The sequence below is a fragment of the Triturus cristatus genome, chromosome 5_2 (assembly GCF_964204655.1).
Source record: "Triturus cristatus chromosome 5_2, aTriCri1.1, whole genome shotgun sequence".
NCBI classification, from domain to species: Eukaryota; Metazoa; Chordata; class Amphibia; order Caudata; family Salamandridae; genus Triturus; species Triturus cristatus.
The window spans coordinates 700,229,957-700,243,925 of NC_140588.1; the positions used below are offsets into that span (position 1 = coordinate 700,229,957).

Below are 13,969 nucleotides of genomic sequence, written 5' to 3' on the forward strand. Positions count from 1 at the left end.
TATAAATGTGGCGAGGAGGTGATGAGAAAGTGCCTAACGACCAGAGCTGCCTACTTTGGGCTGGGGCCGAGTCTTGGCGTCGGCTCAACATCCTGTGATTCTGGGCAAACTACGTGCCTACCAAAAATTAATGTGTCCTTATGTAATGTAACTGGTGCTCATGTAAAGTGCACCTATACCTTCAGGTTTAGTTTGCGCTATAAAAACTGCAAAAAGAAATGTGATTACAATGCACTTCAAATTTTCTGAGGTTTCTTACAGGTCTTTACTATGCTAAACCTATAGGTATCCTTTCACCTAACTACAGCACTGAAAACGGCTTCAGTAGCTGTTTAAATACAGACTTAAGTGCAGGTACCATGTACCCATGCATTTGTTGTAAGTGGCATGCCGCCATCCCTCTGTGCAAGTTTTCCTTGCCAGTTCCATTTTTAGATCTTGCCTAGACAGCACATGAACTGTCTCTTCGAGACTATTTGTTTACTATTAGTGGGCTTGCAGCTTGCCAAATGCTTATCACTGGTTGACTTTATTATCACTCTCATATGCCTTCTTCTGTGTGGTCCGCACATAACGACTTGGCTTCCATTTCCTCTGCTGAACCCTCCCATGGAGTATGGCCCAAATACCTGTATTCTTCAAATGCTTGAGTCGTGGGAGCTACTTATGTAGCTTTAAACAGTCCATGCGAGTGTATGTCACTCACGTCCTAAGTTGTAGCTTTTTTTCACCATTGTCCGTTCATTTCTTTATGCCTGTGTATTCCTATATTTTTAGACAGTTTTTCGTGCAACAGCAGCCTATGCCATCATATCTGTGCTCTTTACTTTTCATTTTTTTATTAGCATAACTTACTTTAATGGACACGCCAGATTCTTTAAACCGTCCTTGTGAGTGCACTACTTTACTTTTACAGTTGCCCTCATCCTGAGGTTTCTCTTTTTCCATATTGCCTGATTGCCTGTTTATTCTTTACCAGTATATTCTTTACCAGTAGAACTTCCTTTTATGTACACACCATTTTCTTCCACTACGCCCCACCACTCTGCCACTCTACGCCATTCTACTGTATGCCACACTGCTCGGCTCTACTCCACTCACTCTATGCCACTCTGCTCTACGCCACGCCAAGGCACTCTAAGCCACTCCGTGGCCCTCTACTGTTCTCCAAGGCACTTAGCACTACTGCCACTTTACTCTTTGCCACTTTGCTCTACTCTACACCACTCCCCTCTACGTCACTTTACTCTGTCACTTTACTCTCCTCTGCGCACTCTAGTCTACACCATTGTGCTCTACACCACTAGACTGTATGCCGCTCTATTTTACGCCTCTCTATTTTTTACTCATTACTCCATGCCACTCTACACCACTCTGTGCCACGCCACTCCACTCTACATCACTCTATACTACTCCATTCCACTCTGCACCAATCCTTTCTACTCCACTCCTCTCCTTTACCCCACACCACTAACTTTTAGCCTTGCTGAACAGCAGCCACACTGCTGTATAACACAGCTAAAAACATTGGCGCAGCACAGCTTCAATCGATGCATATAGTATCATTGGTTGCTTGCAGCAGTTGATTTGTATACCCTTTGCTTCTCAAGCTTCAGACGGTAGTCATTGGGTGTATGCCTGTTCTCAGTGTGTTGCCATAAGTATATGAGGTCACAAAGGGTATATGAATGTAAAGTGACTTCACAAAACAAATCCTGATCGTTTTCCTTTCTTGCAGAAGCTTCATATTTTCTGTGATCCTTATGTGATAAAATAAACATAATTAAAAATTATGTTGATTACGTGAGATGTATAGGCAGTTTTAAGAAAGTATGTATTTGTGTGTGTGTGTGTGTATTTTTTTAAGTTCCTGTTTTTGAATTATTCTCTGACACGTGAGGAGTAGAAGTGACCTATTGGTTAGAGGTTCAAAGAAACTATAAAACTAATCCCAGCTCACAAATTTGTGCGGGCTGGACAACAATTCTATTCGTAGCATGTGTTGGCTTGGAGGATTGCACTGGAGCTCTGCATCTTCTACGCCTCCGCGGCCCATGGAAGTGCAACTCATTGCAGTTTCTACTTGAAGAATCCAACCCTACCGCTTCATCGTCAGCCGTTGGATTCAAGTTCTCAGTGACCATTCCATTTGGGTCAGCTTAACACGAAAACCCCCTTCGAAGTTCCACCGAAAATCTTCAGCACTGGGTGATGGAAGGTAAAAAAGAGACTTTTCAGTAAGTTCCCTCGATGCAGGGCAAAATATGCATACACAATAAATGCCACCAAATCACGTTTACAGACTCTTTAGATACAGCCCTATCTGGGAGCTACCAACAGTTCGGTCTCAGCGACAGCATTCGCCAATGCCCAGAGATTTGTCAAACTCCAGAACCAACTCGCTCTTTTTCAGCGACATCGTTGCCTACCAATCCGAAAAGTAATGCGCCTTCTGGGCATGATAGTCTCTTGTATAGCAGTAGTTCCTCATGCTAGACTCCACATGCAACCCTTACAGGAGTGGCTAGCACCTCGGTGGTCACAAGCAGGGGGAAGTTTAGAGGATCTAGAGTTGGTTCCACCTAGGGTCCATCAATATTTGCACTGGTGGGGCACAGAGAATCTCCTCCAGGGCAAACCTTTTTCGAACCAGATCCCGCAAGTGACAATCACCACAGATGCATCACTCATAGGGTGGGGCGCGTATATAGAGAACATGATTGCTCTGGGTTCTATGACCGGTCAACAGCAAACGCTACATATCAATGTGCTGGGGCTCCTAGAGTTTTAGATGGCTCTAAAAGCCTTTCTCCCCATTATAACCGGGAAGACCTTTCTCCGACCAGAGAACATAATGGCAATGTATTACATCAAAAAACAAGGAGGAACACACTCATTGCAGTTGTCTCAGCTGGCACAGGATTTTTGACACTGGGCTATCTGCCACCACATCCAACTCTATTTTGCGGGAGTGGACAATTTGGTGGTGGACCTGCTAAGCAGGACACAGCAAAAAGTCCACGAGTGGGAACTCCACCCCCAAGTCCTCCACTGCTACTTCCAGCGGTAGTGGGAAACCAGGCATGGATCTGCTTGCCACCATTGACATTGCAAAATGTCAAAACTTCACCTCTAGCTACCACCATCCGCAGTCCATGGGCAATGCTCTTTGGAGGAATTGGTCAAGGATATTTGCATATGCTTTTCTGTCTCTTTCACTCGTTCCCTATTGTGTCCGGAAACTCAGACAGAAATCTCTCAAGATTATTCTAGTAACTCTCACCTGGACGCGGCAAACCTGGTTCATGACGCTCTTAGAGTTGTCCCTAGTACCTCACAAGAGCCTATCCAACATACCAAACCATCTCACTACCAGCAAGGGCAGGGTCACGCATCTAAACCCCAACCAACTGAACCTGACAATCTGGCTCCTGAAGTTGTAGAGTTCGGATACTTGCAATTGCCTCCAGAGTGTATGGACATTCTAAGGGAGGGAAGATGCCCAACCTCAAGACCTTGTTACGCAGCTAAGTGGAAACGCTCTGTACACTACTGTACAGCTCAGCACATAGACCCTTGTGCGCCCACTGTACAACAGATAGTGTGCTACTTGTCACACCTACAAAAGTCCCATTAGCACACATTCCCATACAAATGCCGGCGATTGTGGCTTACCTGCAGAACTGCAAGCATCAGTCACTTGTTCAAATACCAGTCATTAAGGCTTTCATGGAAGGGTTGAAAAGAATGATTCCACCACGTGCACCACCGGTACCCTCGTAGAATTTCAATGTTTTTCTTTCAAAGTTGATCTCCACACCCTTTGAACCACTGCATTCTTGTCCACTACAGTTTCTCTTGGAAGTTTACTTTCCTTGTAGCTATCACCTCTCTAAGAAGAGTAGCGACTTTCATTCTCTTACCATAGAAGAACCTTATCTTCAGGTTTTTCCAGATAAAGTATGTCCGCAGACGAATCCTAAATTTCTTCCCAAGGTCTCTCCTTCCCATTTAAATCAAACACTTGATTACCAGAGACGGTGGCAGAGAGAGCACTTCAAACTTCATGATAAAAGGCCATTAATGTGCTACATTGAGAGGACCAGACCTGTTAGGAAAACAAAACAGCTTTTTATGGATTTCTCAAATCCAAGATAGCGTAAGACCATTTCTAAAGCGGGTATTTCACATTGTATTGTCAAATGTATTCAGATTTGCTACTTAAAAGCCAAACGAACTTTACCGACTGTTCCAAGCGCACATTCTACTAGAAAGAAAGCAACACCCCTTTAGCTGATGTGTAGAGCAGCTACTTGGTTGAATCAACACATGTTCACTAAACTCTATTGCTTGAACGTCCAGGCAAGGCAGCATTCACTCGTGGAGCAAACAGTCATATAGGCACTATTTCAAACATCAGCACCATCTGGTGCCTAAAGCCACTGCGAGAGGAGTATTGCTTTACAGTATGCATAGCATGTGTATCTGCAGCCAACATATTCTACGAATGGAGTATGTTACCTTGTGAGCATCTATTCGTAGTGTGTAGTGCTACAGATTACATGTGCCCTCCCACATCCCCGGCAGGCCTACTACGCTGGTGTCAGATTTTCATGTATTATACATTATATAAAAAAAAATGTACATATTTTTGGTTTGTTACACACCTATTCATTCTTTCAGAATATGTTCTCAAGCTCCTTCCTCACTCGCAATTAAGGCGGGAAAGATTGAACAATCTTACGATTTACCCATTTAATGCACGTTCTTTCGAAGAGTAGGAGACTGACTTCCAGCCAGCAATAAAAAAGATTTCTTTGAGAAAAACAAGTTGTTGAGTCCTAGCCCAACACTAGATGGCAGAAGTCTGCATAACATGTGAATCTGCAGCACTACACACTACGTATAGATGCTTCCAAAGTAAGTAACGTACGCCTTAAAAAGAGAATACATCTCCTAATTAAATGCTTTTTAGGGAAAAAAGAAGTGCGCTATATGTGTGGCAGAACTGAACAGGACACATTAGTTGCCTGCTTCTACTGAATGTATCCAGTCAGTATCCATAACATCCACATATAGCCATAATTTTCCTAGTGCACTATTTAATGCTTGACTGTGAATGTGCTCCTAAAACCACTTCATTAGAAGTACAGACCTTGCTCTCAGTTGTCTGCATCTCCAGAGGTACCAAGAATTTAAAGCAGTGGATCTGTCTTTTTTCCTCACCTGCCTATGCAACTTTCATGACTGCGATAAAGTAGGAGAAGCTTGGACTGTTGCTGAGAACTTCTAGACCTCCTAATTCAGGACCATACTCCAACACTTAATATATACCCTACATTCTAGCAAGCACCTAGAGATGTTCAGTGTGGCATTTGCGCTATACAAAAAAATGCCTTCATGCCCCTCTGCATTTGCATGTTCTGTGCTTTAATACTGAAACCAAAAAACTCTTCTGTGAGCATCTAAACCTTGTGGCTCCCCTTTGGAATATATAGTGGGAACTGGTCCTCCATTTTGTACTGACCCCAACTCTTAGCTAAAGGGAACTTTATAGTCCTCAACTGCTTTGAGGACTCAGAGTGGTCTCTTGTGAATGGGTACCTGGTTGTTTGGACACCTTAGGAGTTCAAAAGATGTTTCCTGCTTCTTGTTTTAGTTGTGGAGTTTTGTGATAGCCAATTTAAGGCTGTTTATTAGACTTTAACACCTTTTCTAGAGCGCGGGTATTAGGTTGGTACATAAAAGTAAAGCTCTGATTCAATTATACTCACCTGTATCCAATTAAACCCATTTGGGAAATGCAACATTTTCAAAATCTACTAAAGTAAGAGCTCCGTGTTAACTGCTGCTTAGCACCAATAAAGACATTTTGAGTTATAACTTGCACACATAAGATGTTAGTACTCAGTTAGCTCGATAATTGTTGTAGTTTTTTTAATAACACTTCTTATTGGCATTTTTAGAACTGAACAGAAACCAAATCAAAATTGGAGGTACAATCAAATGCAGCACACTCACACCCCAAGCAGGTAATGTACCATACAATTGCTATTCAGCTTTCCCAAACTGTAACACAAGGCTTCATCACACCAATTTCGTAGTCTTAAGTGTACTATTTACTTAACGGTAAATAGAAGATGTTTTCTCGACTTACATTGAAGCTGTTAAGTGCAATCTGTAATCCAGTCTCGTCCACCTTATTGAGTAAGCCTTCACCGCTTGCCTTACCACACTAAAAAACTCTGGTGCATAAAAGGAGCCTCTTGGCTGCCCAATTTGGAATGCCCAGTAACCTCTGACTGCCCCGCACAGCAAGAGTAGGCCTCCAAATTAATTTGTATGACTCCTTGTCTTATGGGTACTTTGTCCCTCCGGTTATTTTTGTGATATATATATTATATACACACACACACACACAATTGTGTGCCTTGTACCACAGCTGTTAGTGCTTTAATTAATAAAAAAATATCACTCTTTTTAATGGACATGGCAATATTATGTTAACTCTTAATAGTCCAATAAAAATAAATCTTTCCATAGTAGTACACACTTAATATTTTTAACATTTTGTTTGACACGTATACAATAACAGGTATGTGCATAATATTTGTTGAAAAAGAATGTTGTACATGCCTCCTGTTAAACCCTAGTCACTATAACACGGGTATGTGCACATTAACACCCACACTAATACCAGTTGGTTTACTGTAATTCACATGTAGAATAACACATTTGTGTGCAGCAACATATGACGGTCACTGCAGGTACAGAACGGCCAGTTGTAAGTGCTTACAGGATGAGGAAAGCTTAGACGATGGAAGGACGCGCAGAACCTCGTTAGTTTCTCTTGGACATTTGATACCGTGACAATATTTCCTCATCCAGCTGGAAGAGCCATCAAATCCATAAGTTGTTAGGAAAACACCTCCCATGCAAAGCCATGTCTTTTCAAAAGTAAATTAAAATAATACAAACTTAAAACATAGGCATCAAAAACATGGCAAACACTACAGCTTTTACGATGCATAAGAATAGAAATAAAGAACAATTGTTTATAAGTTAATTGCTGATAAATAAGGGCCTTCTTAACAGGGTCTAGGAAGTGAGCCGAGTCTTTTCTTTACTCCTTTCTGGCCCTTACCAGAGGTATAGGCAGGGCGAATGGAATTATACGATTCTGCAGCTGCTGCTTTTTTTTTTTGTGCATAATTATGGGATTGCCGCACTGCCATATAATTAATTGTTTGCTGCATAATCTGCAGATTTTGCTTGCCTCTTCACCATGTCTCTCCTCCTCGTCCCTCCGCTCTGGGCGGAACAGGAAGCACCCAGGATCCCCAAGGCCAATCACAACGCTGCACTGCAGCATTTTGATTGATCTGAGCGCTGTGGTTCGGCACTCAGACAGGTACAGGGAGCCTGACCATGTTCTCCACCCAGGCTGTAATGCAGCCTGGGTGGAGACAGCCTGGGTGGAGAACATGCAAAGTGCGCATGACTGTTTGGCCGGCCCAAGACGGCCGGCCAAACATTCATGTGCACTTACAGAGTGCCACCCACTCCTCCCCCTGCTTCTCTGTCAGCAGAGCAGCCCAGCCCGCAAAAGTGCCAGCAGGAAAATATAAAAGGATAGTGTAGGAAGGTGGATATCTGACTATGGTTACCCCCAACTTTTTGCCTAGTGTCTAGCTGGTTTTTCGATTTAGTTGGCCTGAGATCCTGCCATTCAGGGTCTCAGGCTGTCTGCTCTCTCTTCAAAATGGACTCCATGTACCCTAGGTACATTCCCAATTGGTAAGGATCACCTTATTGGACCCTGTACAGTGTACCCTAGGTACCCAGGGCATAGCTGTACCCTAGGCCTACCAGGGGCTGCAGCATGTATTATGCCACCCCTGGCCTGGCCTTCCATTATGACACAACTGGCTGACCACTCAGCTGGGGCAAGGTTGTGTAATCACTCCTTGCTTAGGTGTAGTATCCCTATACCTAACTTACATATAGACACATGTGTACCTATCAGCCACTCCTATGGCAGGCCTTAACAATCCTGGAGGCAGAGTGCTTGGTAACATGTGAGATGGTGCTCTAGCATGAGCTGAGCCTGTCTGCAGCTTTCGGAACCATGTCCTTATAGCTGTTCTATGATATAGCCTACCATATACTCTTAAAGTGCCTTATAATCTTAAACAGTTATGGTAACTATGGTTTGGCTTTATCAAAACATGTCGTGTAAGGTGTCTAACACTTTGGAATAATACCCCCATCCCATTTCTGGGGATGAGGATATTATCCCTCCCTTCTAGAGGGAGAAGACCTGTTGTAACCTACTTCCCCGGTGAAAGTTAACCAGAGCCCCAGCATCACAAAATGGATGCTGCTGCCACAGACACGAGTCTGACCTCCTGCTGCTGGGAGTGATCCCGGCAAGGGAGGCTTGGACAATAGGTTTCCTGCCTTGGGAGGTGCGAGCACCACCCCAGACAGGCCTTAGTGTATTGGGGCAGGGAGGGATGAAAAGAATGAGACATGCCTGGGGCACACAAGGTGTCCCGTGCATAGTCCAGTTCAAACCGGTGCTGGGGCACTCCAGCCCCAGTCCTGGCGCGAAACTGGACAAAGGGAAGGGGGTGTAACCACCCCCCTCCCAGGTCCCACCCATAAGGCGTGACCTAGCAGGTAACCCAGCCCCCCAGATTAGTATAAGAGTGGTAGCTGGGCCCCAGGAGATTAGATTATCCTGAACCTGCAACTTGAACAGAAACTCTGGACCTTCGACATTCGACGAAAGAAGAAGACTGAAGAATCTCCCTTGTGGCCAGGGAGTGGCTACCCTGTGCAAACAGGCACCATCAAGAGACTACCCTTTGCTTTGCTGAAGTTCTACGAGGGACCGACTGCAGAGCCCGACCAGAGCCTTGACTTCCAGACTTCTCCGACCCTGATCCACATCCACAGCCGAGCTGAGATCCGTGGAGGCGACGAGAGACGTGGGACCGGCTACTTGGGAAAAGTGGCTAGTATCTTCCAGCGCAGCTTCTGAGGCACCCTCGAAGTTGTGCACCGGGGATTGAGAAGCCCCAACCCCAAGCACCATCTTCACCGAAGATCAGCCCCCCACACTCCACGAGTCCTGCGTGGGGCCCTTCTGCATTTTCCTGCTTGCCGTGTCTGTCCGGTTGCTTACCCGTTGGCTAGTGGCCTCTGTGACGACGCATCCAGAAATCTTCACCGCTGGTTTGGCTCCTCCAGACTGGCTCCCGCTTCCTTGCAAAAGAGAAGCACCCCAGACCTTCCTGGTCTGCACCAGAAGCAAGTCCTCCGTTCTTCGTGGGTTCCGCTTGCCAAGGCTTGGTGAGTCCTAGTTCAACTTCGCCGCCGACAGCAAGAGCCTTCGTGGGACAGCTCGCCTCCTGGTCCTGGTCGTCCTCGATGTTTCCTGGTCCCCGTGGCTGCAGCGACAAGCTTCACCTTCACCTGCAATCTTCACGACATCGCCTGCTTCCTTCCTGGTTCCACGTGGTCACTGGCTAGTGACCTGGACTCTGTCCCTTCTGCTTGCAGGTCTCCTCACTTCTTGATCCCAGCCTTGGGATCCACCGGACACTCTTCACTGACTGCCTGTCATCAACTTTCCTTCAGGCATCCATAGAAGTCCACGACGAAACCCGACGCAAGTTCACACCTATGCACCCGCAGCCCGTGGGCTAGGTAACTTGGGTACTTCGGTGCTCACAAGGGTAGGGACTATCCTAGGGTCTAGTTTCCGAGTCTCGACTCTCTAGCTGCTTCAGAAGTGTCCTTAAACTGTTAATTTCTAACTGCTAGTAATTCTATCGACTTTTACGCATTACGCGTGAGTGTTTCCACTCTGCACCTGAATCCCGTGGGCCTCCCACTTCCTAACTGTTGCTAGTGTAGTGTAGCCCCAGCGATTCCCTAGGCCTAGGCCTATCCTATTTCCGTGACAGCGGTCCTTATACCACTTCTTTAGTATATGGTTTGCGTGGCCCCTAGGGCCTAACTGTATTACTTACCTGTGTGACTTAATGTATGCTGAAATAAGACTGTGTTGTACTTACCTCTAATCTCATAAAGAGTGCTGAGGGTTTGACTAGAATAAATACACTTTATTTTATATATATATCTGTTGTGGTGTCCTTTCATTTGGTATTCAAGGGATTATATATGGTATCACAGCTGGCTTCACATGCCATTCAGAGTTTAGCCTAAGACTGCTCTTGTCCATGCTACCACTAGGATAGCTGGTCTATAAGGTTGACTTTACAACCAATCACCATAAGGGTTGTTTGGACTGATATAAGGTGTACACTAGAACTAGTGACATCATACATCAGGCCAACTTCTCACAGATAGTAACATTGATTTATTATCACTTTATTTTTCCTTTATTTACACTGCTAAAAAGCAGTGTGGTGCGCTCCTCTGTCTTAATAGACTCACCAGCACACGTGGACAACGATCTTGGTACAGCCACAAGCAGGTGCTCCCTTCTGGTGCATTGCTCACGGAAGATGGGGCTACCATTACAGGACTCCTTTCCCGTTCTCGACTTCAGCCGGAGTATTCCATCGACTCACAGGCTTGCCATTGAACTTCGCCCGCTCCAGGATTTTCACGTATGCTACATCCACATGGATTTATGGCATACAGGCACTCTCGGGTATCTAAATAACCTCTTGTCCTGATGATGATCGAAACGTCGTCGACACCCACACGTGACTCTGAATATATGTCAAATTTTGTGGAGCACAAGTTGTCCTTTCTTATTGTGACTGCCTTGAAAATGTATTGCCAATGTCACTATATATAAGTGAATGCCTGAGGTCTGGAAATCTGCTGATTTCCATAACCTGCTACGCTACCCACTAGATTGATAATGTATTGTTCCTGTTTATGTATGTTAAATAAACACAATCTTTTTTCCATTTGGATAAACCAACACAGCACTGATTCGTGTTTCTGTGCTTATGCCTTTTATACTCCTTGGTGGGGACCTATGTCTATTGTAATATGGTATACCCTCGGTCCCTCTTGACACACAGGGTTCTCTTGTTCCTTGTTACTCTAAATTAGCAGAGGAGCCGTCACTGCCCATTTCATAGTCATCATTGGTATTTTCCTGGGAATTATGTTTAGAATATTGGTGTGGCGCAAACAGAGAGTGAGAAAGAGCTAGCCCAGTGAGGAGAGCATTGGAGGCATACTTTTCAAATATACGTTTCTCTTTAACTTACCTGTCTGGATTTCTTCACTTACCATGTGTTATTATGTGTCGGGGAGATCCAGAAAAGGCTTTACTTAAAGCTGTATGAAGAGTTCGGGTTATTCCATATATCCAAAACCAGTGCCTGATGTAGCATAGTTCTCTTTGTGTGACCGATTACTTAGCTGCATTGAGTACTTAGAGACAGCATCATGAGCCAATTTGGACAGAGGTTGCACATCCTGTACTATGTTATGTTATGTTATAAAAACTTATAGAGCGCTCTAATACCCGAGGGTGTCCTGGCGCTATTGCAGAGTGTCTGGAGAGGCAGTGAACAAACTGTCGCCAGAGGCGGAGAGATAGTCTAGATTGAGAATAGCCAGGTCTTTAGACCTTTTCTAAAAGAGAGGAGATCAGTAGTGGACCTGAGAAAAAAGGGAGTTTGTTCCAGGCGTGGGCGGCTTTGCGTACAAAACTCCTCCCACCCCAGTTTACCTTTTTGGCCCTGGTAATGAGTGCCAATTTGGCATCGCTAGAGCGAAGAGTTCTTCCCGGAGTGTACCACTGGAAACGCTTTCTACGGTCCAGAGGTCCAGTTCCGTGGAGTGATTTGTGAGCTATGCAGAGGGATTTGAAAAGAACCCGGTGTCTAATAGGTAGCCAATGCAGATCTCGTAGGCCTTTGCTGACGGACACGAATTTGGGGGTGTTCGTTAGCAGCCTGGCTGCCGCGTTCTGTGCTATCTGGAGTCTGTTAAGATGTTTAATGTGGACCGTGAAAAAAATGCTATTGCAGTAATCCAGGTGAGATAGAGCTAGGGCAGACACCACAGACCTGAAGTTATCGGTGGTCAGAGAAGGCTTTATTTTCCTCAGCATCCTAATGGTTAAAAAGCAGGTGGAAGTCACTTTATTAACCTGTTTCTCAAAAGGAGAGTTTGTTGTCCACAATCACCCCCAAATCTTTTACTTTAAGAGCAGGAGGGGGGGGGGGGTCCCATATCACTGGGCCACCAGTCTGGGGACCAGAGACGGGGATCGTTCCTAAACAAGATGACCTCTGTTTTGCCGGCGTTAAGTTTTAAACAGTTGGCAGCCATCCATTTGGTGATGGCGGATATGCAATCTTGACAGGTGGAGGCTTTGGAAGCTTTGGTCACTTTGTTCAGGGAAATCACAATCTGGGTGTCATCAGCATAGGAAGTTAACCTGAGACCAAAGGATCGTATGAGAGGTGCAAGAGGTTTGACATAAACATTAAAAAGCGTCGGGCTCAACGAGGACCCCTGAGGCACTCCACAGGGAAAAACGAAAGATTTGGAGGAAAAAGAACCCATGTCCACGTTTTGTGTTCTGTTAGACAGGAAGGATTTGAGGAGGGCAAGGGCAGTGCCCTGAATCCGAACCTGAGCAAATCTATCTGTTAGGATAGCATGGTGAACCGTATCGAAAGCCGCCGACAGGTCCAGTAAGATCAAAATGGCTGATCCTCCCTGGTCGACGGCTTCCCTAATCTCTTCGGTGGCTTTCAACAGGGCCGATTCGGTGCTGTGCCCGGGCCGGAACCTGTATTGGGAGTGATCCAACAGAGTGTTGGTGTCTAAAAAAAGACTGAGTTGCGCGTTCATCGCCTTCTCTAGTATTTTGGCTGGTAGGGGAAGACGGGAAACGGGTCTGTAGCTGTTGGGGTCTTTTGGGTCGAGATTGGGTTTTTTTAAGAGAGGAATGATCGAGGCAATTTTCCATGATGCGGGGTAGTGCCCTGATGCCAGAATTTGATTAAGTAGTGGAGTGAGGGTATTAGCAATAATATCTGGGGCTAATTTAATTATAGAGGCAGGGCATGGGTCTTTCGGCGAACCAGAATTGCAGCCCATCAACAAATTGGTCACCATCTGATTAGACAAAGGCGTGAAAGTATCAAGGGTGGGGAAGTTATTGGACGGTATCGCGTTAGTGCTACTAACAACAGGGGGTCCTAAGGACATGTTGAAAGAGGAGAAGATGGCATCCACTTTGAACAGGAAGAATTGTGCAAGGATATTGCAGAACTCAAAGCTACTGGCCGGGTTGGGTTTGGGGGGGGTAAGAAGGGCAGTAACAGTTTTGAAAAGTTCCTTTGCAGTTGATTTAGCTTCGATGATTTTATTGGAAAAATAGGCCTTTTTCTCGGTAATCAGTGAATTTTTATAGTCTAGGAGGCGAGATCTATACCTGTCTTTATTAATAGAGTTATATCCGTTCCTCCATAATCGCTCCAAACGTTTGCATTCTGTTTTCAGCTTTTGAAGGTTCTGCGAGAACCAAGGGGCGGAAGGATTTCTACGTTTAGGAATGCACCATTTAACCGGTGCGAGCAGGCAACATGCTGAATTAATCCAGTTAACATAGGCAGCTGAGGCATCCTCTACACTGGGTGTTGGGTCCGGGGCTGAACTAATTAATGCTTTGCTAAGGTTGGATGGATTAATATTTTTCCAGGTCCGAATGGCTATCCCGTCTTTATGCTTATGGAGGACATGAGGAGGGGTTGACTGGGCAATCTCGAAGAGGATAGCTGAGTGGTCGGTCCAGGGTAGGGGTAGGATGCCGGTGAAAGACAGACAAGATGAGGTGGTAAAAATCCCATCAAGGGTGTGGCCGGCCTTGTGAGTAGGACCGGATACTAGTTGGTGAAGGTCTACGGCACTCAACGTGTCAACCAGTCGAGCAGTCTCAGGGTCCGAGGGGTCATTT

The 13,969-nt window shown here is 45.3% G+C and overlaps 1 protein-coding gene across 15 annotated transcripts in view; it reads left to right on the top strand.

The window, feature by feature from the left end:
- Nucleotides 1–13,969, top strand: part of BCORL1 (BCL6 corepressor like 1) — a 1,042,621-nt gene that overhangs the window by 222,561 nt on the left and 806,091 nt on the right. The window contains exon 3 of one of the 15 annotated variants that reach the window (XM_085607784.1): nucleotides 5,967–6,032. The exons of 13 other annotated variants lie outside the window; for them this stretch is intronic. The gene's annotated coding sequence lies outside the window, so the exon portion shown is untranslated. Of the gene's footprint in view, nucleotides 1–5,966; nucleotides 6,033–13,969 lie in introns of those variants that run through there. One more of the 15 variants, XM_085607786.1, reaches the window with a different exon arrangement.